This window comes from Lepidothrix coronata, unplaced genomic scaffold (assembly GCF_001604755.1).
Source record: "Lepidothrix coronata isolate B3197 unplaced genomic scaffold, Lepidothrix_coronata-1.0 Scaffold166, whole genome shotgun sequence".
NCBI classification, from domain to species: domain Eukaryota; kingdom Metazoa; phylum Chordata; class Aves; order Passeriformes; family Pipridae; genus Lepidothrix; species Lepidothrix coronata.
In genome coordinates, this window is record NW_016690346.1 from 246863 (window position 1) to 273106 (window position 26244).

Consider the following 26244-nt stretch of genomic DNA (forward strand, 5'->3'; position numbering starts at 1 on the left):
ACAAGACAGGATAAAATGCTGATCAAAAACATGACAGGGCTAGGCAAGCGTAGTTACCAGGAACACCCTCACACAGGTCCTTTATGCCTCTAATTTCCCATTCTTGTTTCTCTCCACTAGATCTACCTCTTTCTCTGCCTTTTGTTCCTCCTCTAAACATCCCATAGCACATCTTGTGCCATCCTGAAGCACTCTTCTCTTGTATACCCCAAGGAGTCCCACACTCCTAGGCTGTGACCTCCTGAGTCAGTAAGTCCAGAGACCCTCTCCCCTTATCTCACCATGATGGTCCATGGGGTGACCACTCTCCTTGATAGCCCTGTTAAGTGTTTCGCCCCTAACAGAGTTGAATTTTCACCTGAGCTTGTGCAGCAACGCTCATCTTTGTCTTTGCAGACACAGTGTGAGGAACAGAAGAGCACCCTTTCACACGCTCTGGTACTTTTAGGAGTAAGCAAAGGTTTCGCCATACTTCTTTATGTTCCAAACATGAACTCTAGCCATAAGTGATTGACCTCTAAGCCTGTAAAAGATCAACCCAAACTGGAAATGCAGGACTAAACCATTCCAGGTATGAAGGGCTCCAATAACCTGTTTTGATAACACATGACCTTGCTTTCTGTCCTTCTCTTTGGTAGTCTTCCTTTGTCAGCTTACCCTATGTCTCCTCTTTTAGAAGACATGTTATTTCCCTTACGAAGATCAGCAAAAGCAGATCTGACTTGCTTAAAAAAAGGAAGTATTGCCCTCTGAATAGGTAATCTGTAGTCTTCTGTGAGGATGGTGAGGCACTGCAACAGGTTGCCCAGAGAAGTTACGGATGCCCCATCTCTGTAAGAGTTCAAGGGCAGACTGGATGGGCTTTGAGCACCCTGGTCTAATGAAAGGTGTCCCTGACCATGGGAGAGGGGCTGGAACTAGATGATCCTTAAAGTCCCTTCCAAACCAAAACATTCTATGGTTCCATGCTCTCCACAGCTTCAGGAAGCATTTTAGTAGTAGTTCAGTATCTAGGAAAAAGCCTTGTGAGTTCAATTTACACATTAACTTGCAGAATTTCCAGCTGACTGTTGTGCCTGCTCCCATGACAAGTTTGCACTGAGTTACATGCAGTTTGTCCCACACATTTTTGCAAAGACGGAGTCAAATTATTGCTGAGGGCAGGACCAGGGCTGAGTGAAATGCTGAACAATGGGTGAACAGATCAGGAAAGAGTGAGAGGGATTCAAAAGACTTTGAAAAACCTCAGGAAATCTTATGAGAAGAGAAAAATATCAGTCATTTTTTTAACCTACTTTTACATTTTATTTCAATCCATTTTAACCAGGAATTCTATTTCTTGGCAGAACAATTGGACAAAAGTAGGTCTTGTGCAAGTCTCCAATGGTGTTACAGTGAGTTATTGCACATCTGATTCTAACTTGGATAAAACTCAATGAAGTGCTAAATAAATCAATGGTTTCTACTTCTTCCTAATAATATTGTCATGGAATCATTTTATAACTGTGATAAGATTTCAGCAGTGCCTGTCAGTGATCAAATAGCAATTTCTCTGGTAATGCAGCCAACCACTAATGTTTAGTCAGATCCACAGCAATATACAAAAGGAGTAAGAATACCCTAATGAATCTCACCTTGTAAGATTTTACCATCTGCATGGAGTACATTTAAGGTATAGTTTCTGAATTCCAAACAGGAGAACAAAGACAAGAAATGCAGTGACAATTTTCAGATGAGATTTCCAAGGTAGATTTCCACAGTGTAGTTTTGGCATTCACCTTTGGCAAGCACATGGACTTAGGTTGTACATGAGCATCTCTTTCCACCACTGCCACCATTGATAAATAGTCAAATCCACACACAAATTCCCAGGTAACTTTGAGGACAGAAGGTAACATCTCAGTAGAGAGAGAGAAGAGGATAAGGGGTGCCTCCTGAAGATATTTCATGGTTTCACCTTGACTGTCATCTCTAACGTGAAGGCTATGCAACTGCTGGCATATGATGAAAAAGCGTATACATGAGATACGGAGCTCAAAATTCATAGTTAATATCCACAGGGACCTTTAGTACTTCGCTAAGAATGATCACCTGCAAGCCCAAATGACCCAATAATTTTGGTAAATGAGACAGCTCCTGAAATATTCTTAGACAAAACTAAGAAAGTTTTTTTAAATAAAGCAAAAACCATACAAGCCATAGCATGAACACATCAGAAAATGAAACAGAAACACCGGAACCATGTAAAGCTTGGAAAAAAATTAAGATGTCAGTATTTCTATATTATTTTTTACCATTTATAAGAAGCTTTTCAGTTAAATGCTACTACTATTCAATTGTTCATGAGTTACAGAAAAATAATAACAGTTTCCTAAAAATAAGTTATCCGTTTGATACCAGCACAATAGAAGTTGCATGTGTAGAGCATTGACTAGTCTTAAGGGAGTGCTGGTTTGGATTAGAAATTAAATTACTAAATTTATTTCACTCTTTGCCCTTGTATGAAAAGCTTAAAATAAAAAATATCTGCAGATAGATTGTCAGATCATACTAAGAAAAAGGGAATCCAAATGAGTTTCGTACACTTGAATTATTTATTCTTATAAAATATTGTATTCCTTCCTGTCCTTCTCGTTGTGACTTCTAGATTTTTGATGTAAGTCTGTGACATATCTTCAGATCCCCACTGAAGATCTTTTTTACCACTAAAACATTAGAATCACTAGGTAAATAAATATAGCAGATCAATTCACTGGCTCTTAGAAATAAATGTCAAGTTGTACTTTGTGATCCTGAAGAATCCAATAAAAGGATTACTGAAGACATGTTTCTGATACATGTGACTAATTGCCAAGAGAAAGTATAGATACAAAGAATTATTTATTAAAAAACAAAAATGCACTGACAGGTGGATGAATTTGTATGATTGAAGGTAATGCAGTGAAGTCCAGATCCAAAGCTTCAACCACTGCAAAGATAAAGTATTCAAGAACACTTATTGAAGGTGTTCTGGACCTCAGGGTTAGAGTCTGTTCTCACAGACCTTCACAGTGCTGCCTTCCTGGCCCACTTTCTCCCTGTTAAACCTTTGTCCTGTCATAATCATATCGGCAGCTCTGCATCCCTGTTCAAAGACAGAATTACAGTAAAACACTTTCACAGCCCAGTAAGTGAAATAAGGTGAGACGTATTTGAGTTCTATCTAGTCTACCTTTATACTTAAGGTTGCATTTCTAACCCATTCAGACTCAACTGCCTTTGGTCAAGAATACTCTTTTGTTTTTTAAATTCCATGTCAAAATTTTTGTCCCTGTACGATAACCAGCCACATACATCCATACCTGAAGCATCTAAGGGAAGTCATATTTTCCTATTGATCGGTCCCTAAGATTTGGATCTGATTATGACTTCAGTGTTAGTGTACTTGTGCACGTTTTTAAATATTTTGCTAGATTTAGTTCTTTGTATGTAACCTCAGGCAAGTATCTCAGCATCTCTATGAACCATGATTTTGATGTAAAATGAGATTAAGAATGATTTTCCATCTCTCAAGAACCTTGCAAGAATAGTCTCTCAACATATAAAAAAGCCAAGTAGTATTATCAGTTAAGACATTTAAAATGAAACACTGATGAGAGAAAATGAATGTAAAACTTCCCTTCTCAACTTATCTAATACTTTCTTTGCTGAATATGAAATATATTATTGAAATTAAAGTAAATAACATTGAAAAGTTGAGAAAAAGACTGCACTATGAATTATGATTATAAATTTTTCAGTTATGTTTTTTGCATTTCCCCTGTGACCACGAAATACTTATGATTCCCAGTTAAACCACACCTCACATTTCTCTGCTGCTGTCTCAAAAATAAATTATTCTAAATGCTCATGTTCCACTTCAGATGAAGGAGTTAAAAGGAACAGAATTAGGTAAAGAAATCTTTGTTTTGGAGAACAAAAAAAATAAGGCACACCGTGCTAACAAAAATGTCCTTGTATTCTCTTTGGCAATACAAATGACAATCCCGCCCACCAAAATGTCCGAGTATTCTCTTTGGCTATACAAATGACAATCCTGCCCACTTAATCTCTTCTGACTGACTGTTGTCAATTACTGTGCATACATCAATCTTGACAAGGTACACCTTAATATTTTATTTCTTAAGTGCTATTGAGTTTTAATTGTTGTTGCACTAGCTAGCATTTCTTCATGTATTTGAGTTAAGGCATTAATATTTCAAATCATGAAATGACAGGACTCTCTTTCTGTCTTTTATAATTGGTACACTGTTATTTCCAAACAGTGCCTTTTATATGAAGCACTATTTCATACAAACTGACAACTTGATCACTGTGATGCTGAAATATTAACTTATATTTTGGCAGGATGACATTTCTTGTGACATACATACATTGTATTTATTTTGATTTTATTCCTAATCCAAGAAAAGTGCAGTGCTGTTCTCTTACCAGAGAAACAAATAAGATATTTCATTGGAAGTATGCTTCCTAGAGATGCTATTTAAGAAATAATACACTAAAATTACTCATTACCTCAAAGCATAAACATTGGCTTAGAAAGATAATTTATGAAATAGCTAGAATTTCCTTTAAAACATTATTACAAAAATAAATATAATAGCATTTAAATGCAAAAAAAAATTGCTGCTAAGTTTAATTGTAGCCATTGGTTCCTTTAACGAAAGCTCACTAGAGTTAAAGTGATCACTATTGATGCTATTTTCTTTGTTGCAGTTGAATATGTTTCTTAGCGGGTACTGGTACCAAATTGTCCTGTGCTTTAAATTCTGAAAATGATTGTCCTTGATGGTATGTACATTAAAAACTCATTAGCATAACTGTGACCATCACAGTATACCTTGCCAAAACCAGTGCAGATCATCCCCTTCAATTCTTCTGTTGAGACAATCATGGCTGGGCTTCGCAAACGAAGATTTGGGAAGGGCTCTACCCATGTTTGTTGCAAGCGCGTTGGTGGCTTATGAGGCCAATACGAGACAGACATATCCGATTGCAAAAGGCACAGCAGAAAGACTCCTTAGATGGTATATTCTGCAAGACACGATTCTTTCTGCATTGTCTTTTCTCCTCGAGAGTGATCCTGCGTGCTTTCTCAAAGGAGACAGCTGCGTTATAGATGGTGTGTCTCCAGGTCTCCCAGTTTGAGGCCAGAGTAGACCAGTTATATGGTCTATCAATATGGCCGAGGCTGAGATGTTGTTTCAGGGAGTCCTTGTACCTTTTTTTCGGTCCAGAGACATTGTCTTTGCCTTAAATGAAGAGTTTATTATAAGAGATTCACATGCACCTTACACATATGTAGAATATTGATTTTGTGTTGTCTTGAAGGTCTTCGTAGCAATCAAAAAACTAGCTTGACCAAGATAAATGTGACTCCATAGCAATTTTGTAGGCTAGCAGGCTACAAACCTGAGAGCATACAACTTACATTAGTGCCACTCAAACCAGGACAATATTGCAAATTGGGCTACTCAGTAGAGAGGTAAATAGATGGGACTATATAAGGATAAGCAGTTTACAGTTTGGATAATAACATTCACAATTATCCAGCAAGATCTTTTTAACTAGCTGAGCAGACAAAAAAATAGAGATATGCTTCCGAGCACTGAACACTAAACCCTTACCAACTGTGGCTCAGTAAATGAGAAGAATTTCCACTTTACTCTGATGCTTTGACTATTCATAGGCAGAGAACAGGCTCACATTACTATGATGAACTCTAAGACTCTCATATGTGGTATTAGCTATTTTGTAAGTCTTGTACAATTCCACAATCATTACTTTCTCTTGGTTTTAAACAAATAGAGATGTAATTTGTTGAGACACTATTTAACTTAAAAAATCTTTCCACAGCATAGCCAATGCTTAGTTCCCCCAAACAGTGCATGGTTTGTCTGTATACCCTGGGACAGAAAGTCCCCCTTGTGCGACAGCTTGCTTCCAGCCACCTACAACTGCAAATTCCCTAAAAAGAGATGTAAATACTCTAGTCCCACTGAGTGTTACGCTCTCTAATAGCAGGTGTTGACAAAAGAGGCTCCACTTAAACACTGCAGTGGATTACACCACCCATCTCTTCATGAAAAACTGTTCGAAAATATGCCACAGACACTAATAATTGTTCATTAAGCTGTCAGATACTCCTCCTATGTAGCTATCAATTTTGTCTCTCTAGAAGAACTGAGAATGGAAAAAAGGAGGCAGTGTTAAAGGTAACAACAACAGAAAAAAAGTGAAGCTGTATTATTGCTGAGCAAATATTTCACAATGAATTATTTACCTAACCCGCTTAACCTCCACATCTGTCTGTGCAGTATCCGTAAGCAAGTAAAAGGTTTTTTCTCAATCAACTACGTTTATTGCTTAAAATTAACCACATTTTTAACTACATTTTGTTTAACAGCAGATCAAACACAGAAAGTCTTTTTCAATTATTCTCTGTTTAATAACTTCTATTTTGTCAATGTTAGCTAGTCATCACTTATTAAATAAATCATGTGTCATTGTCTGCTTCCCTATTACACACAACCAAATTTGGTGCAAATATTTGCATGTGGAAATTCCAAAATTGTTTTAATTGCATTTGTGTCAGTGTTTTCTTATTAGCAAGAGGGCTAATGAAAAATCAATGCAGAAGAGGTTCAGGCATGGCCGGAGCAAAACTCATTTAAAACACGAAGGAAAAACTTGTGGGGCAAAAGTAGCAGTCTACTTCCACCTTCTATACTAGCCTGGCTGAATTTCAAAAAAATGTAATAGCAAAACAGTCAGCAGGCACCTGTAATTTGGTGCACAATATGTTTTAGACACACAGCAGCAAATCACAGCCCATACTATGTTCATGAATCTCAGGGAAGATAGCAAAAATTATGAACTTCATCCATTCATGATGGGATGCCTAAGAAGTTAAGAAGTGGGAAGTTAAGAAATCTGACCATGATGGGAAAACCTTATTGAGAGGACTCCCTGACTAAAAAACATCGTACAACCAAACTCCTTTTATGCTAGAAAAACTCAGACTTTAAAAAAACTTCCATTTTGGAGCACAGTGTGTTGTACGTAGTTCAAACCTGTGAAACCAGTATGCTAATGGAACCAAACTACAGAATGGAAGCCTGAACAAAGAGGGTGCCAAAACCAGAAGAATGGTGAACCCCCACTGCTTTCTAATTTTGGTTGCTTTGGAAGAGGAAGATACCTGATTTCACAAACAACACGTACACTGAAAATTATTGCCATCCTGCTAGGGGACTTGTTTAGTGCATAGTATGCATTATTTATTAGGAATGATTTCTCTCTCTTTAGTAATTATTAAAAACCCAACATTTGCTACCAGAGGCTATACATTTGTCATATGTATATTTATTCATGCTTTACAAGGGAAAGGTAGTATCTTACACAGCATTTCGGTTCCTTATTGGAAGTGCTTGTCATACAATTATTCACATTTCCAAAGTATCTAAAAAAGACAAGTTATCGTTAAAATAAAATTTAAACCGAAACAAAACAACAAACCAAACACAGTTAGAATGTATCACAGATGAATTTCTGTGCAATAACAAAAGCAAAATGTGCATAAGTCTGTCTTACAAGACATGGAATTTTCCTAGAAATCAAACTGTTGGCATGAATATGTTGTGTGAAGAGGAGCAACTTGTCTTGTTTTTGCAGTATTGCAAAAAAATCTGAGCCATCCTACTTGAAAGATTTGCAAAATTTATTACCTAAAGATGCTCAAAGGGTTGACAATGCTTGAGGTGCTGAATCCAAGTGTAAGTAAAGACTTTCATGGAAAAATCATTCTGGATGACATGGACTGACCTCATCTCACACAGACACTGCATTTTCCATTCTACTGAGATCTGATCATCAAGCCAGGCTAACTGAAATAGTCAAAACATTAGCAGAGCTGAGTATCATAGCAGTCCTACTAATGCCTTCCACAGGTCAGCTCAAAACAAAGGTGAGTCATGCAACCATAAGCATTTATTTTACAGGTTCTGCCAAACCACATATGATTTTCTGTGGATAATCCTGTGAAACACCCTTTTTTATTTCCCTAGTACTTCATTATATTTGACATATTTTAGCTCATTGTCTTGCACAGAACTTAAAATAGCCTTTCTGCAACACGGGAAGAAAATTCAAGGAAAAGAAAAGCATGTGGAATTCACCCAACAAAGTGTCTAGAGTAGCTGAAATTTTTATATCGTGATGAAGAACAGGTATAACGTAGGCACTGTGGATGCTGTCATCAATTCCTTTTGCTGGAGTTCTGCTGCCTCAATTTGTTGCCCTTCTTCATCTCCCCCACACAGGGTTTATGCAATGATTACTCAGCATTACAACTCAACCTGTCTGATGGTTAGTGGGAATACACATACTGTGCAAGTGCTGCAAAGCTTAAATTTACAGAGCTTGGTGAGTCAGCTGGCCCTCAGCTGGAGTTGCTGTTGGTTTAACATTATTTAGATATATGCTTAACAGCTTCTCCTAATGTTTCTCATAATGTATGTTTTAGCAGTTTCTCATCTGTTTCTCATAATGTGAACTAATGTATCTGACTAAACTAATAAGGGAATGTGGAGGATGCTGAACACAATCTGCCAGCCCTGACTCTCTTCCCATGCATCACCATCCTTTCATTCAGCTTCCTTTTAAGTGGGTGGGGGGAAAAAAAGAATTATGAGAATACAAAAAATACAGATTAAGAAAATAAATTAAAACATCAGAATGAATAAGTGTGTCCAGTGTTCTTCAACAACCTTGCATATGTATGATGCCTGGTTATACATTTACTTGGACTCATCATCTTATGAAATTGCTACATTCAGTGACACTATCTGCTACATCTTCTCTTAGCGGTTTGTCTTCTATGTCTCATATGTTGAAATCAAATGTCTGTGCACTCTAGGAAGTACAGTTGGCACCAGGAGACTGTATGGCTACAGACCTTTCCTCAGACGAGTCTAATCACACATGTGGTAATACAGAGCATAAATCCTTTGGTTCATGAATTTTCTTCCCTGTCTACCTGTCAAACATCAAGCTCATCTACTTTTCCTCATCAGTAAGCCACTACATGGAAGGAAAAGGTTAAACACTGGATTACAATACCTTCATTTGGATTCTGTATTTTCTACTCAGTTGTGTGTCAGTAGTGGAGACTTGGAAATAGCACTTCATTTTTTGTTAAAAAATACAGTGTAAGAAGAACTTTTACAACACTGTGCTTAAGCATTCTAGTTTCAGTTGCTTGTGTTACCTGTTCTTTCAACTTATAAGGCGGTCAATCCACTGAACTCTGAACCTTTTGAAGACCACCACTAACTTATTTTCAATGACCATAACTTCAAGCAATGCCAAAAGCTTTTTGACCAGATAGAGGTAGTGACATAAACTGTTATTGACTTTTAATTTTTTCATTTGTCAGAGAAGATGGTAGGGTTGTAAGTACTCATACTAAGGGCACATCATCTCTGTAGTATTGTGACTATAGTGCAGTGGAGTCTTACAGTGTTACCTCTATTCCTCTGGCCTTTTTAACATCTTGTATAGAAATCACAGAGGTGTTAAGGATCATTTGATAGGCACGAACTCTGACTGTTATCTACCTAAACTTGTTTGAAAATGCCTAAAGTGCTGTGTAATATGTGACTTGCCAAGTTTAAAACCCAGTGGGAAACAATGGCCCCTCTCTGAAGAAAGGTGTTAACATGCAAGCTGGTACACAGGTTGAGGCATCTGCCACCATTGTCATAATCATTACCAAATGAAAATACATTTGAAGTGTCTGAAGAGCGATATGTAAAATCAAATTCTGTTCTGTTTCTGTATCATTAGTATTACCATTAAGGAGAGTTTTTAAATGACCTGCATTTACTTTAAGGTTAAAAATTATTTTCTAGCAGGTAAAATGTAATGCAGGGTTTGAGTCTGGTGATACAAATACAAAGATGAGTTTTACCCATTGAAGCAATTGAGTCTTAAATGCCTATAAAGATTGACAGACTTAACACTGTGAACACAGACTATAAAAACTAGATCAAAATAACAGAAGAGGTAGGAAAAAATCAGTTCTTTGTCTTCCTGCATTGCTTCACCACTACAGTTAGCAGTAAAGTTGCTTTAATCTCTGGAGTACAAGAAATACACAGTCAATGATGTATGCTGGCAAAGATGTGTACACATAGTTGAATCAGTGTGCTGTAGCCTTCACAGAATCTTAGAAGAGTTTGTAACTATTTCTGCAGAGATGTCCTTAGCTCAGTGTTTGTGGGACAAAGTTATAGCTGATAAAGATTATTGGGTCTGTGAGACAGGAAAAGTATAGGGAGTCACTACAATCATTCTTTGAAATGTGTGTGCTGAAACAGACTTTGTCTCCCTGAATTACATGCAGCCAACAACCAAGTTCTTGTCACGTAAGATAAGGCACTAGGTTTTATGTTGTGGTTTTTTCTCTTCTAAAAGGTTTGCTTTTTGTTACAACAGGACAGAAAGTTTTCTTTTGTGAGAGGTAAGAATGAATTCCTCACCCTATATAACATAAATTTTATAGCTAAGTAATCAAATTATATCCATCTATAGTGGTAGTAATATATTATGGGCCCACAAAGTGTTACAATGTTGTGGTAATATTGAAACAGACTTCTACCTTGTTAAAGGAAACATTCTGAATTTTCAAAACAGAATTTCAGTTTCCAGAATGACTTTCTACTGAAATATTTTAAATTTCCATAGTCCATCAAAATTTGAATAAAAAACAAGTTTTGAAATTATGATCTTCTGGTTGAAGGAAATCTGTTTGGGGTTTTTTTTTATGTGAAAGGGAAAATCCTTAATTACCACAAGCCACCAAGCAGCTGCTTAGCTTATCTTAGTTTAACAGCTCAAAAACCAACTGCAGTTTCACTTCTTATACCAAAGAGGGAGCTGTGAAAGCTCATCATAATGATAAATTTTCTGACCTGATTCTTATCCTGCCTCTGTCCCTGACCCTCATGTGGTACCCCAGCACTTCACTGGGGTACCACAGCGCACTATAACGGGCCTTAGTCCTACAGCAAGAAGTCTGTCAGGGACTGTAATAATTTACAATTTGGTGCACAATTTGTATTAGCTACCCTTGTAGTCAGATAGACCTTGTGCAATTATGTTTGTAGTCTTGCATAATATAGTTTTCCTTGTAATTGTCAGGTTATTAGTACAGTGTTTTAATTTTGCTTTCTCACAGTTATTTGCATGTTTCTTAATTGAAAGTCATTAGCATATGTAAATACTCCATTTCCATGGCGTTTTGCAGCGTGAGCTCATAGTGTTGAATTAATTTGGTAACTAAATAACCCTAAATGTGAAAAGAAACTCGATGTGTACATACAGTGTATAAATATATATAGAAATATACAAGAAAATTGTATTTTTTGGGGTTGTTTAAAATGGGAATTTTAAATGGAACCTGTCTAACTTTAATGGTTCTAAATACATTTACTCAATTACATAATTGATTATAGGAATCCCATTCACACACATAAAGAATAATATCTAAATTGCTTCCTTTTCAACAGAATTAAATTACTTTTATATCATAACATAAATTATTGTTAGGCAGCTGAGGAAGATACTTAATGGGTCAACATTTACCAAAGGTTAACACAGTTATCACAGATGCCTGCTATTTAGAACTGAGTGAAAAGCTACCGTAAATATATGAATATTTAATTGAAATAGGACTTTCTAAAGGAAACCACAATGGAAAGGTTTAGCCAACGCCTTTTGGAGCTGATAGATTAGTTTTATGTACTTCAAAAAAAAAGTGTGAATCACTTTGGTAATTCTAAGTAAAGAAAAAACAGCTATAATAGCCAGGTTTATTTAGTTAAACTTGTTGCTCATCTTTAGTTCTACATGCAGTAGACTTTCTGCTCACAGGGCACTTTACATTGACAGGTTGTTGTTTAGTGGTCCAGATAAGTTAGGACTAAAAGCATTCTAGTACATAACCTTTGGCACTGGACACCAGAATGTAGCACTGAGCTGATCTGCAGAATCGGCACGAAAATATAAACTGAGAGGCTTGACAAATTCATCAGTTGATTTTTGCTATAAGAGCTGTAGTTTATGAGTGTTCTGATAATTCAAAGGATTCAGACTGTTACCAGCAAAGTGTGGCTCACAGATATCTGCATATGCAAATACTCCAGTAGATCAAAGGACATGTCACAGCATTCTTGCTAAAGTAAAATAATTTTCCATGGGGAAGGGAAGGGAAAGGGAAGGGAAGGGAAAAGGAAGAGAAAGGGAAGGAAAAGGGAAAGGGGGCTTTCCTCGAATCCTACCCTCAGAAATTTGTACACTCTTATGAAAATTATTTGCTCTTGGTTGAGGTTTTCATCCATCTAAATTTGTTTGGCTAGAATAGGAACTGATCACATCATTTTTTCCCCATAAAACAGTGGTGGTATGATTGCATTTACAGTACATCCAGATTCCCATATACTCTTTGAAGACAGCAAGACAAGCTGTTGGGTCCTGCCATACCTATCTCTAATGTGATGGAGAATGTTACCCACTGGTTTAATCCATTAATTTTATTTCATTATATGCTTGCTGTAGGAAGTACACCTATCCCATAATTGTTTAAGGAGCAATGGTATTTAAAGGTCTATCTCATAAAACTTCTGCATGTATTTAGCATTAACCTTTAAAGATTTCCCCCTACCCACCTCAGTTATTCATCCTTGTTGCAGCCCAGCTGTTTGTCAAATCTCTTCAGACAAAAGTTTTTCACAATTGTCCTAATAGATTCTAAGAAAAATAAAGCAATACAAAAAGAAACAAAAAGATAATTTTCGATAATTTCTTAACAAAACTATGCAGCATCAGGATGGTGCTGGTATGTGCCACAAAATTCAAAGCAACTATTTGGCAATAAACAGCATAGGAAAATGGCCATGCCATGATATTTCAAGGTACCAGAACCTTCTACTCTCTATTTGCCAACATTCCAGTGATAAGTCATGGAGAAAGATTTTATTTTATCTATTTATTTATTTACTTATTTATAGACAGGCAAATGGCACATTGTTCTATTTATTCTTGAGAAAGTGAATGAAGCATTTTCACAGCTTTTTCTTTTCTTTGTTTCTTTTGCTGTTTCACTAGGCTATTCTTATCAGCTTATGCCTTTACCTCTTATACATTCAACTACCTTAATTTAGAGAAGACAAGGTTTCAAAGCTTCTCCAAAGCTTTTTGTTCTTAGCCTTTTCTCCTCTGTAGTGCCCCTTTCTAACCTAAGGAATAACAATACTCAACTACCATTTCTGTAGTCCTCTGATGACAAATTACTGCTTTATCTCTCTTTGTCAAATCATGTCTCTAGTCATTCATTGGAGACTCTTTGGCGCTCTCCCCAGGCTTTCAACTTGAATATCCCAACACTACCTTAAATGGTCCATATTAAAATGAAACTCCTTGCCTTGTTTCACCAAAACTTAACCTGCCTTTTCCCTTTTCTCCTGTTTCAAATACATTTATGATCTTGCTGCTCATCCCGTTTCACAAATAGTTTTATGCTTGATACTTCTTTCATGCTTAGTTTCAAGCCTCACATCTTCCCTCCAATATCTCAAAACTCTCTATTTTACCTCATTGCCTGACTATAGAGTTGAAGTCTTTGTTCAGAGTCTGAATTAATCAAGATAATAAACCACTGATCTCTCTTTCTCTCAGTTGTAGTCTACATTCTGCACAAGAAAGGCTTTTCTTTGTTTTATTAAGGTAAGGAAAGACTTCCTAAGTTATCCTTACCACAGAACAGCTTCTCCCACTTCCCTCTGCTGGATGATAGGGCCTTGAAATGATCCCTCTACCTTATCAATTTTTCTCCTTTTCATTTTCCCACTAAAACACACTCCATCACTCCTTGTCATTACCTTCTCGCCTTTTAATTTTCCCCATGTCCTAATAAAATCCAGTCCTGTATAGAATGAGCAGCCTCATTTCTCTCTTTTCATACCTCTTTTAAAGGTGCTCCAAACTAGACATACATGAATTCTTATCTCAGCTTTCAGGATGGGCCTGATTTGTGATTTTTTTATTTATATTAAAAGTTTTTGGAAGGAATCAACAAACTATATGTCTTTAAAAGCGTTTAAGATACTTTCATTGCTTGACAAGCAATTATTTGTTATTTATCTTTTATTTCCGAAACATATATATAGTTTAATATAGTTTAAACTAATGAGTATAGTATTGCATATGTAGCAGCAGAATTTTAAAGTTAGAAGGCAAATAAGGCTCTTCATTATCATTTAGATAAGCCACAAAACTAATCACACTCTGACATAGCTGTTCTATAGGAAAGACAAAGGTTAGTTTTCAGTTGTTATTAACATTGTCCCTCACTTAAACAATGCACACTTAAACAATGCACTCCAAAATCCACAGAACTACATTTCTAAGGGGAGTTTTCCTTTTATTCCATAATATAGTTGAATTTTGGAGATGATTTTTCTTCATCTGCTAGTCATCTTTCTTTCGATCATTGCAAAAGTGCGACCTTGACCAAGATTTAGAGGTTGGACTATTGTTCCAGGAATGTGTAGTTTGAAGAGTTAATATTATATTGGTCTCTGTAAAAAATCCCAAATCTTTCACACAAGTGAGGTTACATAAGCCAAGAAATACATATCCCAGTACTTTCACTTTTATGATTTTGGAAACCATTAAATAGCAAAAAAAAAAAAAAAGGAACATTTGAAATGTAGCCAAGTAGTCAAGAAAAGAGGACTCTGTGTCTTTAAGCTGGGGAGAAAAATAAAACCCAATCATTCCAAATGTATTGCTTTAGTCATCTGGTTTCATTCTATTAATGACCTTTAACATCTGCAAAAATATTGTGAAAAGCTAATTTTGTTTATACTGAGGTGGTGCAGAACAGTTTCTGGCTGTCAGTCTAGGATGTGCTATAAAATAAAATTGTCTTTCAGGGAGTCTGACAAAAACCTACTGTACAGATTCAGTTTATTTACAACAGCATGAAATGAAAAGAAAACAGAATTTTACAACATGCCAACATTCAAAAAATGAATAGTACTTACATATTTATATATATATTTTAGTAATAAGTTTTCAAGATATCCACTGAGATTAAGGGATCTATTTTGTATTTTGTGGTATTCCACAAAAATTTAACCAGGGCAAAATATTTCTCAGCAAATGTTCTTCTCTAGAATTGTAATAACCTATTACCCTGATTTTAAACAGAGCCCTCCTTAAAACCAGAGTTAGCTCAGGCACAATAGGCCTTTAATTAAACAGAAAACCTTGCAGAGAAAAATCGTCTGTCTCATGTCTTTGTATCATAGTCATAAAAAAAAGTGAAGCGTGGTAGAAGGGGAGTGGTGTGAGGCTGTTTCAGCAGACAAGGAGCATTTACCTCCTCTACCTCCTTCCAGTCCAGATAAGATTCAGGGAGGAGGCAGAGGAGGGGTTGAATTAAAATCAGAAAAACTTTTGCATTGTACTCTACCCTGAAAGGGCAAATTGTAACAGGTATCACTGCAGACATGGAGCTCACCCCACACACACCCCCACTCGCCCGCTCACCCTGTTCCACCATGCAGTGAGGCTGGGGTCTCCCAGGGAGGTTCTGATCATGGCCCCATGCAGTCTGCTTAGAAGAGAAGCATAAACACTTTGTGCAGAAAACCACATTTTTGCTGGCCTGGAAGTGAAACGCAAGCTCACAACAGAGGAAAACTTCTTTTATGCATTGGAACAAAAGTTAAAACTGGTGACTTCAAGGTGAAAAGCATTGTATCCTAGTAGCAGTCTCTAGGTCTATCCCACATCAAGCATTTTATCTGAGCTAATAAGGTAAAACCCCTATTTTTATTTGTTAAGGGAAGGAAGTTTAATAAGACAGTCAGAAGACTACAACAATCTTTCTTCTTACTGCTTACAGATGACCATAAACTGACATCTGGGATAATCCCAGACATGAGAACAGACTGGGAGAAGAAGTCACTGAGAGCAGATCCAAAGGTAAGGTTTTGGGTGTTCTCGTGCATGACGAGCCAGACATGAGCCAACAGTGTGTGCTCACAGCCCAGAAAGCCAACTGCATCTTGGGCTGCATCGAAAGAGGAGTGGCCAGCAGGTCAAGGGAGGTTTCTGCCCCTCTGGTCTGTCCTCGTGAGACCCCACCTGGAGTGCTGGGTCCAGATCTGGGGTCCTCAGCAAAAGAAAGATATGGACCTCTTCAAGCAGATCCAGAGGAGGGCTGCAAAGATGATCATAGGGCTTGAACACCTCCCCTACAAAGACAGGCTAAGAGAGCTGGAATTGTTCAGCATGGAGAAGAGATGGTTTTGGGGACACCTCATTGAAGCTTTCTAATACCTTAATGAGGCTTTTAAAAAGGAGGGAGAGGGACTTTTCGTACGGGTTGACAGTTATAGGACAAAAGTAAAGTCTTTAAACTGCAAGAGAGAAGGTTTAGAATAGATGTTAGGAGGAACTTCATTAGTCAGAGAGTGGTGAAGCACTGGAACAGGTTGCCCTGAGAAGCTGTGGATGCCCCATCCCTGGAAGTGTTCAAGGTCAGGTTGGGTTGGGCCTTGGGCAACCTTATGTAGTGGGTGGCATCCCTGCCCATGGCAGGGGGGTTGGTATTAGACGATCTTTAAGATTTCTTCCAACACAAACCATCCTATGATTCTATGACATCTCGATGTATTATTTTCCGTAGAGCTGACCACAGTCTGAGGACATCTATGAACAATATATATCCCCTTTGTCTCTAGACTAACTCAGTTCTACTCATATTCCCCTAAGTTATCCAGAAATAAACAATAAATTTTCTTCTCAATTCATAGATTGACCAGAATACTAAATACCAGTAAAGGCAAGGAGGCACAGTAAATCGCACGGGTTGGCAAATTGCAAAGGTGTAGTGTGATACAGCCAAAACCAGTACTATGCAAGGTGTCTGTTTTTCAGCTGATTTATTCATTGTTTGAATTCTATGCAAAATATTAAGAACAAATTGTGTGGTTTTCAGTGCATAATTTGGGGACTAATGACTAAAACTGTGGTAGTGCTTTCCTTACACATGACTTTGGTGAAACTTATAGTGGAATTCTGAGTAGAGTTGTGTTGTCCATAAGTTTTGAGGAACACTGAAAATCTTGGTGAGGAAGCAGAAAATAACTAAAAAAATTGTTTGATGTCTAGATAAAATGTCTTGTAAGCAATGTTTTTAAAAGTCTGATTTTAAAAAAAATAGTAATAACGTTGCAGTGGCCTAATTATGGTATGGTATGTGTCTTCTGGGGGAAGAAGCAGTGAGCACGAATTTCTTTATACTCTGTATAAAGATTAGCAAGAATTAATGGTCAAAATTTTCTGACAAAGTAATTAATATTGGAAAATTTTCCAAAATGTACTGTATATAGGTGCCTGGAACAAGAGAAATGGTAACTTCCCCATTGCTTATGTCTTCTACTCATTATCACGGAACTCTGAAAATGCTATTTTTTAACTATTTCTTCTTAATAACTTCATCAAAAATATTCATATATGGATTGTTTTTTTAGGACTATATTCTGCAGCTTCATACATAGCCTGTATATGATATTACTCTTTGAGGGGGGAATTATGTATGATGTCTTGTTTACTTTGTAAAGCATAAAGGGCAGCTTCTGTGCAATACTAGTTGAGGCATCTTATTTTTGACCTTCCTAGATCAAAATGTCACTAATCTTTGGTGTGGCAAAACACTTAGACACAGTAACATTTTGAATAAAATGGAAGATAAACCCCTTGTCTACTAATTAGAGAAGTAGGTCCTTTCAATATTCTTGTTTTAGACTGGTATTGTTTTTCTAGGATATTGAAAATAGTGGCTCCTCCAATTAGTACACTGAGTTGATTATGTAAATTACATGCATCCCATCTTGTTTAAAACAAGCTGTATAGGCACATATAATGAACAACTTCACGGAAAATCATGCTGATCCAAAAGGATGGATGGCTAGAACATAGAATCTAACACATACTGTCTAAAGCAAAGAAAACACAAAACACCGTGGTACATAAAAATGTTTACAAAAACCATGAGAGGTTAAAGATAAAAACAAGGAGTTAAGCAAATCGAGCCTAAATGTTTCTGAAGCAGTTCTACAGTCCAAGGACTGTACTGAAATGATATGTGGCAAACAGAAAAGACTAAGATTACAAATGTATAGACAAAAATTGTTATATCAGAAATCAATTGTAATTAATGGGAAAAATAGAGAGTAGGGTATTTTATTCATTGCCTTTTGATTTGTCAATAATGACTATGGAAGAGGTGAAGTAAGAAGTGAATTTTAGCATCCTTCTCATAGATGCTAAACTCCACTATGGCATCTTCAGGCCCCTGTCATACTATTTTATGCAGTAAGTCTGTCCATACCGAAATACAGAGAACAATTCAGAGAGCAGTCACCTCTTTTGGTGACTTTAGTCCTGAAGAACCTCTACAACACGTAACTGTTTCTCAGTTGTGGTGGTTTTTGGCTACTCTTTAGCCTAAGTTTGACTTAGTGATCTATTACATGTTGGTAGCATGCATTATTCTATGAATAAAAAGACATAGTAATAATGAGGTCTTTAAATAACCTCACAAAGTTATTTGCTAGGTATAAGAGCAGTGAGCAAGAACCTATGCTATTCTGCTATATTGATTATATTTTCAGGAGGTCAGACCGAAAAGTTAAACTGAGAACTAGAACCTGATATTTTCTTTACAGTATTGGTTATTCTTTTCTACAAATTTTGCATTTATTATTCCCACTCTACCTTCAGGACTCTAACATCAATAAAGTAGATAAACTTGAATATATTTCTCTTTTCTATAAACCATCTGAAATCCTGTCAGTCAAAGGATTTTTCTTCAAATATTCTCTGCTTTTGAAAGGAATAGGAATAAGGAGTGTTATTACAAGGCTTAATTACTATGCTATATTACAAATGCTTTGCCTCTTGTTCCTTCTTTTGTATATTTAACTTTGCCTAAAATTGTTGTAATGGTAACTTTATGTCATGAAACTAAAGAAGTCCTCTCTAATTAAAATTTGAACCTTTTTTGATTATTTAGTGTTGGTCCTGTTAACAACTTTGAAGCCTATATATTCCATCAAAATCAATGCAACAAAACACTGTAAGTACAATACAAAAATCTTGTCTCCTTCATGCATGTTTCAAAGCTTAGTCTTTGCTCCTTCCCCCTTACTTTAACGCAAGACATACACAGAACATGTTATGTTTATAAAGCTGCCAAAATTACTGTTTTCCACACAGAAATTATTTTGCTTTTTATTTTATAGTATTCTAGTCCAGTATTGTTTCCTGAATTGCATTATGTTATCTGAGCAACTAGCAAGAAACTGTTCTATAGTTTCTGCCACTCTGCCAAACACATACTTGCTTTGCACATTCTCTCAGTGCAAAGTTTCCTTTTTGAAGATTCCTTCACAGACTTCTTGACAGAGCTGCCAGAACTTCAAAAAATATATTAATGAGTCAGTGTGTAGGCTGAGGAAGACAGTACAACTACTTGTTCTTCATGTAAGCTCGCTGGTGGTTTCGGCAGCTCAGATCCATCCAGTTTCAGACAATCATACTGAAACACTAAATGATGGGAGAGAAAGGGCTACAAAAGATAACCCAGAGACAAAGGTCAATGGGGTTGCCTTTTTAGTCATTTCCTTTGCTTTGGAAGAAACACACCTACAAAATCTGGGTTAATACACAGATGCTCATTGCGTTGCCTATCAAAAAGTGAAGCTGGTGATTGCCTGTAACTTTCTTGCTTCTCTAAGTGCTGAATGGAGATCATTCTTTATATAAATTATGCATCATCTGCTTCACTAATATTAGTTAAGTAGCAAAGATAAATATATTAAAAAAGATGAGGGAAGCCATTCTAAATTTAAAAAAACCCCTACAGGATCAAATATCACATCATCTGAATGCTCACGGAAGAAAAGCTTTTGAAATACATATGCTTTTTCAGTCCTCAAAGTAGTGATCTGTGTCCATGCTCGTAGCCATTAATGTAAATTCATTGGTTTAGCCAATTATTTATTGCATCTCCTGTATTTTGTATACTTGTGTTGAATAAGATCACATTCTTAATAAAAAGGTAGGGTGAATGATGAGTCAGAAATACGAACTTCTATTCCTTTGGGACCTGTCATCTCACCTTTCTAGTCATGTCTCCGGAGAGGCAGTATGAAATGTATAAACACCCATTACCAATTAAAAATATTTGCCATATGGCCCGTAGTGTTCCTGTCCTTTACACTGCCACTTAGTACCAAGCCAAGATTTGTCACTGTTGAACCAGACTGCTCTGTAGCTCTGTAGGCAGAGATGTCTCATCCTTTCTACCAGTCATCTCCCTGCATTGCCCCTGGGAAGACCCCACAGCAGCAACAGTCATGGAGCTGCTGGCTGCCAGCCTAGTGCAGTGTCTGATCCCTGCACAGAGCTTCCCTCCCTCGTGGGTCTTGGTTGTGGAGAACATTCCTGTGTCTGAGGATCCACTGTCACCACGAATCATCTCAAAATCTACTCATTTTGTGTGGGGGAGACACAGGAAATCCTCCAGAATATCCAAAGAATCTTCTGCCCCAACTTTTGTTTCACTTGCATTGGGGAAAAAGAGAGAAATTCTCCCTTGCTCTCAGCAAAAATGGGGAATAGTTCAAGGAACTGGCAAAAAAAATAAGCCAAATTTAAAAAATAAATAAGTAAAAAACCTTATTAGCTTCTTCTGTGAAAAGGGAAGCATGAGGTTTTTTAGAGAGTTGAAACAAGTAAAAGAGAAACATGCATTAAGGTTAAATAAACTCGTGATCTGTGCTGGCACTTTAGCTCCCTTGTTTAGAGACACCTTTTTATCAAAGCTGCAGTCTGTAGCTTGGGTGAAGCCTTAGCACCTGGTGTAAATGGAGGGGGGAAAATGGAGGATGATACGTCAGGATGGGATTTATATCCTTCTTGGAGTCACTGTGGGTAGGTCTCTGACTGACAAAGAATATAGAACACAAGGTACCTGTAAACCTATCTAGTCAGGTTTTGCTAATACTGACTGGAGCAATTCTCTTACCCACCCTTGGCTAAGCCAGTTGCCAACTTCAAGAAGAGGAGACAATTTTCCCACAGATTTAGATAGAAGAGATCATGGGATTCTTCTACTGGAGGTGCTCCTAGGATCCTTGGGGAAATTTAGTTAAAGAAAACTGACCTTGTAGGGGCATGTAGCTTGTATTTCCTTCTGCTTTCTTCCTGAGAAACAGTAATAGTTCCATCTTGGGTTTTCAGTTTCAATCTTAAATTTGTTATAGGGTGGTTGAAAAATGGTTCACAAACATTTCAATGGATTCTTTTTGACTACGTATTTACCATTTATCCAGTATCTCCCAAAGTTTCTCTAAAGCTAACGGATCAATCCTGATTTCTTGAGAAAGCACAAAATGTGATCAGTGTGGTATGACCTTTTTGGAGGGAAAAAGTAGGACTTTGATGTGCAGATATGCAGTCCATATAGGTAGTAACATTTTTGGTATATTAATGTTTTATGCAGAAGCCTTTGCTTTCAGTCTGGTACAGAAACTTACATTTTCAGGAAGATCCGACAGGAGCTGGAGAGTTCATTCTTTTTCTTTCTGGGCAGTCACCCAATTATTCAGGCAAAAAGAAAGAACTTGTTACACTTGCAGGCAAACCTCTGTGGGAAACCTGATGTTTAGATGGCAGTTGCAAAGGGTTTTCCACCTTCCTCCAGAGCATCTTGTATGGAGTGGAGACATTCAAGATAAGCTGAAAAATTAAACAGACCAACTCCATTAAGACAATTATTTTTATACTAAAAACTAGGAAAGAAGTGGGAAAAAAAAACCCTGTTAAAACCTAACACAAAAATTGAATTTTATGCTCTTTATCAATTGCCAAAGCGGAAAGGAGAGAAATAGATTAAAATTTTCCTCAATAGTCTGAGAACAGCTGAGCCTGCCCATACGACCTCTGTAACTCTTTGTAACCCTCCAGAGACGAGCTCTTTCTTCCAGTCCCACCTCCATCCTATAGAGAATATCACCATAAATCCACTTAGTTCAGTACAAGCCTCATACAGTTCCATACAGTTTCCAGCTTTAAAGCTCCAAAGAAGCATATGAACAGATTTCTCTTGCAACTATGTGATCTTGTGTGGTCTTTCATAGGAACAGGATGCTGCAGTTGGCGGACTATGATGCAAGATGATAATTCTGCCCATCTAAGCCTAGAAATTGTCGACAATGTTAAAATTCCCAAATAACCCACTGTCACAATTTATTTACTATTGGAAAAGAAGTAGAAACTTACAAGAGAAAATTTATAACAAATGTTGAGATTTATCAAAGGATTTGTTGATCCCCTTCACTGATAAATCATCCAAAAGTTTTTTAAAAAATTAGCTGGGGCCTGTAATTAATCAGAGCATCTGCCATGGCAGCTGGAGCGGCCCACCAAATAGATGAGTGAAAGCATCCTCCTGCTGAATAGTATTGGGAAAGTAAAAAATAATGGGTTTTAACTAAAGAGATGTGTGAAGAACAGGACAGGATGGGCAGGGAGATTGTTCTTGTTCTACTGATAATGTATGCCATAAGAAGGATCTTTATGTAGATTCATTTAAAATTTTATCTACTTTGCCTATCAGGATGTTTCCTAAAGATCCAATCAAAAATGTTAATCATAAATGAGAGGTCCAACTCCAAGGCCTATAAAGCAATCTATAGGAACATTTACATGATAAAAAAGGGATGACACTTAAGTATACTGGTAACTGCTGGTTCTTAGTTCAAACAGAAAAGTAGAGCCTGAGATGAGTAAAACTTTGATCACTGATCCTAAGGATCAAACTCTTGTGAGGTTAGTCACTGCTGCTTCCCAGGAACTGAGCTCTCTTCTGTCTGAATAAAGTGTAACATTATGATAATCTTTTCCTAAAGCCTATTCCCAGTCTCGTCCTAATATTTTTTTAAAGAAAGTTTCTACTTCTACTTTTCCTATGCCAAATAAAAAATTAAAAAAAAATCATTTATTGCAATTTTCACTTTATCACGTGTGCTTTGTTTCCAATAGACAACTGAGTGTTCAACATTATAACATTGATAGTTTCTGACATTTTAATTATCTGTGATATTAATTTTAATTGTAATGTTTTGATGATGAGTATTTATTATATAAAAAGTCATACTGCTTCATTAGGGACAGGACATAATGAACTGTCTTATAAAAATCTAGTTGTTAACATGCTTTCTTAGAAACTTTATTCAGTTCCCAGTAGCAAATCAATGAAAGGAGAGATTTGAGGGATGTATATTGGACATTTCCTCCTTCTGTGTGTTCTTCAAAGGTAAAGACACCTTTCCTGTCATCAGCATGATGACAATAGCTCTGAGTGACAGAAACGTAGTGCATTTTATAGCCAGAAATATTACTGCCTATGGATTTGAGGCAGTTCCTGAAGGCTTCTGACAGTCTAACTTTAGACTTATTGGTAGTGAGGTGTTTAAGCACCCTGATGGATTCAGTCCTTAATCATGAAGATAATGTTTGCCTGGCACAATGCAGTGTCATGCAGGATATTCAAATGAACCCTGAGGCAGAATAGGAACCAGAAGCAGAACAGCACCCTTAACGTGCCACCTGTTTATCTTGTCCACGTAGGAGTCTACACACAGTAGAGTTAGTCTAATAACCTAATAAGCTACTCAACAAGATTCTAAATCTACAGTAGATTCATCCTTGAAGCCGTGAAATTTGGAGCATATGGAAAAAGTACAACTGGTTCACAATTGATTCTCTCTGAAGGAAAATCAATTCTCTGCCCCTGTAGGCAGATGCACCCCTGGGGGAAGGATGTGGGAAATACCCTTTTGTAGTATGAAGAATACTTTTGTCTCCATGTAGTTTTTATTCTTTTAAATAGCAGTTGTTTATTTAGGGGGTTGCAATTTTAGAAAAAAAATGGGCACATCAGTCACTGGGTAAAGACCAAGTAAGGTACTAAAACAATCATAGGTGTGTTTAGGTGTCTTCAAAATTCAGCTCCACCCTAACTATGAATACAGAACACATAAATGCATGGCTATAATTTATTAAAATCTTGTGCGCGTAAAGTGGAAGCTTCTTCCATGTACAGTAGAGTCCTTGGGACTGTACTCAGGGTGGCCTCTAGCAGGACATGGGCTCAGACGCTGAGATACATACTATTTCTTCACAACACCACCTTTCTTGTGCCATCTTGCTTTTCTCAAAGGTTGTTACATCTTGGCTTGGTTCATGTTTTTCTACATTACGCGTCAGAGTAAGGTCAACAGTGGTTTTGCAAATGCGGAAAGTAGAGGATTTCTCCCTTTATTTCAGTATTATATGTTAACTTAGCTCTAGTTCCATTGTCCAGTTTGCAACTACCATGATTTTTCAAACCACAGGATTTTTCCAGATAACAACCAGATGAAGGTGGATATCCTGTAAATTTTAGTTGTTGTGCAGTTCTTTCCTATGTTCTCTAATCTTTCATATTGTGAAAATAGTCTGGTAGTCTAGTGCTACAGAAATTAATAACTTGCACTTCTATTATTCTACCTCTGAGGCTATCTCAGAATCAATATCAAATCAACACATACAACTTAATATTAGAAACAAAATACTACTCTTTCATGAGTTTGAAAACTCAACAGCGAAAAAAAAAGGTGGACAAGTTTGCTCCTAATTTAGGTATTACAAGTATGCAAAAAATATTGATTAACTAGTGTATGCACCTCAACACCCGTGGTGAAACTTACATAAAAAAGAATCAAGTAACTTGCTGTAGAAGATTTACGTCAGGACAATAAAGCACAGGAATAAATCACAGTCCACTCAACTGCTAGTTCAGTAGTTTAAATAAGAAGACATTTCCCTTGAATGTGCAGTAAGCACAAATAGACTCGGGTATTTTGGTGTTCAAGACTATAGTTTAACCAGGATTTGAGTTTCCAGTAAATGTAATAGGCCAAGAGGTTACACATCAAGCACTCCATTTGACCTATCTTTGATGGCAGCCAAAAGTGATGGCTGTAAAAGGACCTGTATGATAGAAAGTCACAGTGCTATTCAAATTTCCCATGGACGAATATCTTCACAGCTATGACAGGTGGTGTTGGTAGTCTTGACAGATGCATCAAAGATTTAATTATATGGAAGTTACACCATTGCAGTGTTCTGATGCTCTGGCTAATGAGAAATCTCTGTTGGAGCTTGAAACTAAGTGAGTCTTTAACAGGCAAAGCGACAAACAGAGAGTTTGAAAGGCAAAGTGAAAGAAATATTTCTGCTGGCCTTTTTTTGCTAATGAAAGCTCTGACTCACTAGAAAACTGTTCCAATAAAGCACTGCACAGGAGTGTCACCTCTACACAGAAAGCCCTGAAAACTGGATCTCCTTACAGTTAATCTTTTCACTAGGGTGGTGACATGATAAATTTTGGGTAGTCTTTGAATAGTTTCTTCTGTGGAGAAGCTCACTTCAGATATTTTCAAATGGCAGTTGGGATCATCAACTAGTGGAATTGCTTTGTTAGAAATTGCCTAATGAAAATGTCATGAAAATGAAGCCATTTTACATATATGGAAGTGGAAAGCCAAAATTTAGGAATTCTCAAAATATTATTTATTTTTAAAATAATTTATATTTTTCTTTATAAGAATTGTAGGAGCAAATATTTAACTTAATATTTTTTATAAATGCTTATGTTTTATTTTTTCTTGAAAAATTAACTGCAGTATAGTATTAAGCTGGTAACAGCATAAGTGAAAAATTGTGAATTTCTTTTTTTTCCTGTGTGTTTAGTTTAAAAGTATTCTGGTTTGGAATAAAACCAGAAAAAGTGGTTCCCAGAAAAGAAGGTGAAACAATCTCTCCCATAAACACAGAAAGATGAACTAAGGCTTAAAATCTTTGGTCTTTGTTGATTTCATGTATGAACTCTTAAACTTAGGAGGCACAAAGTTGTGTCTGACCACATTTACACAAACGATTTCTCTAGAATGCACGTCTATCATCAAGCAGAAGTATAAGGACAAAACACAAATAGCCCAGGTTTTGTGTGTACTGTGG

The 26244-nt window shown here is 36.8% G+C and overlaps 1 long non-coding RNA gene across 3 annotated transcripts in view; it reads right to left on the reverse strand.

The window, feature by feature from the left end:
* LOC108504516 overlaps positions 1-21916 on the reverse strand; it is a 93881-nt gene extending 71965 nt beyond the window's left edge. For all 3 annotated transcript variants that reach the window (XR_001877147.1, XR_001877146.1, XR_001877145.1), the window contains exon 1: positions 21717-21916. This is a non-coding gene — a long non-coding RNA (uncharacterized LOC108504516). The remainder of the gene's footprint in view (positions 1-21716) is intronic.
* Between the last annotated feature and the right edge of the window lie 4328 nt (positions 21917-26244).